Source organism: Elaeis guineensis, chromosome 14 (genome assembly GCF_000442705.2).
Source record: "Elaeis guineensis isolate ETL-2024a chromosome 14, EG11, whole genome shotgun sequence".
Taxonomy (NCBI): domain Eukaryota; kingdom Viridiplantae; phylum Streptophyta; class Magnoliopsida; order Arecales; family Arecaceae; genus Elaeis; species Elaeis guineensis.
The window spans coordinates 45,342,223-45,346,769 of NC_026006.2; positions in this window are offsets into that span (position 1 = coordinate 45,342,223).

Consider the following 4,547-nt stretch of genomic DNA (forward strand, 5'->3'; position numbering starts at 1 on the left):
GTCTGCTTGTAGCTGTTGGAGTTGAGGACGAAACCCGGCTCCCGTAGGAGTCCGGGTGGAGTCTCCCTGCAATTAAAGTCAAAGGAGGGGTCCGGCTCCCGTAGGAGTCCGGTCGAGATTTACCAGCGGTCGATGTTGAGGATGGAGTCCGGCTCCTGTAGGAGTCCGGACGGAGCAGTTGACGTTGAGGACGGAGTTATCGGTGGAGTCCGGCTCCCGTAGGAGTCCGGACGAAGTCTGTCTGCAGCCGTTGGAGTCGAGGACGAAGCCCGGCTCCCGTAGGAGTCGGGGCGGAGTCTACTTGCTGTTGAAGTCGTCGGCGGAGTCCGGCTCCCGTAGGAGTTCGGACGATGTTTGCTTGTAGCTGTTGGAGTCGAGGACGAAGCCCGGCTCCCGTAGGAGTCCGGGCGGAGTCTTCCTGCAATCAAAGTTAAAGGCCAAGTCTGGCCCCCGTAGGAGTCCGGACGGGGCTTACCAGCAGTTGATGTTGAGGATGGAGCCCGGCTCCCGTAGGAGTCCGGGCGGAGTCAACTTGAGGTCGGAGTTGTCGGTGGAGTCCGGCTTCCGTAGGAGTTCGGACGAAGTCTGTCTGCAGCCGTTGGAGTCGAGGACGAAGTCCGGCTCCCGTAGGAGTCCGGGCGGAATCTTCCTTTGAGGTCGGCATCGTGGGCGGAATCGTTGATTCTGTTGAAGACTTCGGCTGTGGGTATTTTATACCCAACACCAGTCCCCCTACTTTCGAGTTTGAATTTCGAACGAAGGAAGTACAGAGAGATGGGTACAGCCGAAGCCGTCCCCTCGAATCCCACGCACTGCTGCCCCCAGATATTTCGGCATTACATGTGCGTACGTCAGAGCCCGTTTTTCGATGAAGGTGACCTGAAGAGTCTTTTCGGAACCTCCGTCAGAACGCGATCCCAAGCGTCGTGCTACGGAAATTTATGGACGGTCAACCCTCGATAGCGATGAGGGGGACATGCGGGACACATGGCACGCACTAGTTGGCCCAGGAACACCCACCGCCATAACTGCGCTAGGATCCGTCGGCTATTTAAACCCCCTAATCTTCTTTCGTGGCTTCATCCTGTTGATAGGACGATACCTTTCTTTCGCCTGAGAGCCTAGCTACTCAGCTACTTCCCTCGCACTAGTCCTTGCCTTCTTCAGCTCCCCAATTCTTCTCTGAGGGTTCTCACACCATGTCCTCTACCCCGGAGTCCATTCTTGAAGGGATATCTAGGGCTTGGAGGAAGGCGAGGAGGAGAACGGCGGCCGGTGAGGATCTCCGTCGTTTTAAAGGGGGCTCAAGGAAGAATTCCTTCAACAACAGGGGTTTAATAACGGGGGCCGCCGGTAAAGTTATTCTGTCCGAAAATTTTGGAGTAGCAAGGCGGGGTGATACCGGTCAAGAGGGCAGAGCTGTCGTCACAAGCTGTGGCGGGATCTTTGATGCCGTCGGGGCCGAGGGACCAGAAGCGGTCGGCGTCGATGGTGGGGCAGCAAAATTTATTGCGGGGACGGTGGAAGTAGCGCATGCCGACCTTGCCGGAGTGTTTTGGGTGGCGGCTGTCGTGGAGCATTCGGAGATGGAGCATATCTCTGGCGTCACCGCTGCCTCCAAGGTGACTCCGACTCTTCTTGAAATAGGTCTTCGTCACTGCTGTCGTTGCCCTTATCGCCCCCGGGAATCTATCACATCATTTTTCCCCTAAGGTTGGGACTTCAGAGATGGAGCGAAGCGAGGCGAGGCGAGAGCCGATAGGTCCGTTACACGCACTAGAGAATGCGGCTGAGAAGGACAGAGACGGGGAGAGGAGTTTGCAGCTGGGAGCGGCCTCCGGTATATCCTTCCCGAACCGTGTTCGTGAGGCTTGTATATCTTTTTTTCTTGACCCATCGGGTCTTGTAACGTATATCTTGTTAAATGAAAAGGAGATTTTGCTACCTTGTTTGCATCTTGCATCGAATAGTTGTTTGTCGAGCTTTTTCATTTTCCTTTCTTCTTTCTTCCTCCTTTTCTTCTCTTTTTTCTTCTTCTTTTTTTTTTTTTTTTTTTACGTCGTCCTAAGGTCATCGACGACTTCTTTTATCCGTGTGGGGTTGTTATCTGCCGAGCTCCTTTTCAACTTTTACGCCGTTCAAAGATACTCGGTTGTCATTTTTCCGTCAATGGCTGCAGGTTCGCTTGGGGCCACTCGAGCCCGAGGTCCCTCCTAGGGCTTGAATTCGGGGATCCGAGCTTCAGTTGCCCCCGGGCGCTATTTGTTTTTCAATCATCACTGTTGCGATCCATTACCTTCCTTTATTGCTTGGAGTTTTTTCTCCGCTGAAGTAGAGGCTAAGTTCGGCTCCAATGGGAGTCCGGACGGAGAATCCCTCTTGAAGTTGGAGTTGTGGGCGGAGCCCGGCTCTCGTTGGAGTCCGGGCGGAGCCTTCCTTGGCGTCGTGGACAGAGCCCGGCTCCCGTAGGAGTCAGGGCGAAGTCTTCCCGCAATCAAAGTCATAGGCAAAGTCCGACTCCCGTAGGAGTCCGGACAAGGTTTATCGGCAGTTGCTGTTGTCAGCGGAGACCGGCTCCCGTAGGAGTCCGGACGGGGTTGTCCTGTAGTTGATGTCGGCGATGGAGCCCGACTCCCGTAGGAGTCCGGACAGGGCTTAGCGCATATGGGCGTTGCAGGGCCTTCCCCCCATCCGGTCTAAAAGGACCGGACCTTCGACTTTGCTCAAGTTAGGGCGAGGTTCTCCTCCTGTCCCTAACAGGGCTGTGGGGGCACATATGGACGTTGTAAGGCCTCTCCCCCCATCCGGTCTAAAAGGATCGGGCCTTCGACTTTGCTCAAGTTAGGGCGAGGTTCTCCTCCTGTCCCTAACAGGGCTGTGAGGGCACGTATGGGCGTTGTAAGGCCTCTCCCCCCATCCGGTCTAAAAGGACCGGGCCTTCGACTTTGCTCAAGTTAGGGCGAGGTTCTCCTCCTGTCCCTAACAGGGCTGTGGGGGCACATATGGGCGTTGTAAGGCCTCTCCCCCCATCCGGTCTAAATGGAACCGGGCTTTCGACTTTGCTCAAGTTAGGGCGAGGTTCTCCTCCTGTCCCTAACAGGGCTGTGGGGGCACAAATGGACGTTGTAAGGCCTCTCCCCCCATCCGGTCTAAATGGAACCGGGCCTTCGACTTTGCTCAAGTTAGGGCGAGGTTCTCCTCCTGTCCCTAACAGGGCTGTGGGGGTACAAATGGACGTTGTAAGGCCTCTCCCCCCATCCGGTCTAAATGGAACCGGACCTTCGACTTTATGAGGTTGTCCTTTTGTTTTTGATACAGTTTGTTTGAATTGTCCAAAGACATGTGGATATGCGGTTTTCGATTAAAACGAAGTCACTGGTAGTACATACGTAAGTTTTCTGAGCTCCACAGCCGCGGGAGGTCGGCTCCTCCGAGCTCCTTGAGATAATAAGTTCCGGGCCGGACTACTTCTTTGACTTCATAAGGTCCCTCCCAGTTTGGGGCGAGTTTCCTTCGGTCCTGAGGTTGCGAGACAGCAGCTCGTCGAAGCACTAGATCTCCTGCTTTAAAGGCTTTGTTCTTGACCCGAGCGTTGTAATATCGAGCAACTTTCTGTCTGTAGGCTGCCATTCGAACCTGAGCGATCTCCCGTCTTTCTTCCAGCAGGTCGAGGTTGGCTCTAAGATTTTGTGAATTTTGGTGTTCATCGAATGCCACGACTCGTGCCGACGGGAGTTTAAGCTCGATCGGGATGATGGCTTCCGTTCCGAAGGCTAAAGTGAAGGGGGTTTCCCTCGTAGGTAATCTCTGGGTAGTTCGATACGCCCATAGCACATGATAAAGCTCGTCCACCCAAGTTCCTTTTGCTTTTTCAAGCCTTGTCTTAATCTCCTGCAAAAGGGTTCTGTTAGTCACCTCAGCTTCGCCATTCGCCTGAGGATGGGCTACTAACGTGAAGTTGTAGGAGATGTTTAGATCTTCGCAGAATTCGACGAATCTGGCTCCCGCGAATTGCCGTCCATTGTCAGTGATTAGGGTTCTAGGCAAACCGAACCTGCAAACGATGGATTTCCAGACGAAATCTTGCACTTTCGCTTCTGTGATTTTCGCTAGTGGTTCGGCTTCAACCCATTTGGTGAAGTAGTCGATCGCTACAAGGAGAAATTTTCTTTGTCCAGACGTCATGGGAAAGGGGCCAAGGATGTCCATCCCCCATTGTGCAAAAGGCCATGGGGCACTCAAAGGTGTGAGCTCGGTGGCGGGCTGTCTCTGGACGTTGGCGTATCTCTGGCATCGATCACACTTTTTGACATATTCAATCGAATCATGATGCATCGTTGGCCAGTAATATCCTTGGCGGAGTAGCTTGTGGGATAAAGACCTGGCTCCCAAATGATTTTCGCAAACTCCCTCGTGTACTTCCCATAAGGCGTAGTCAGCTTTCGAGGGCCGGAGGCATTTTAAGAGGGGCAAGGAGTATGATCTCTTGTACAGTTTACCCTCATAAAGGAGGTATCTCGAGGCTTGATTTCGGAGTTTTTGAGCTT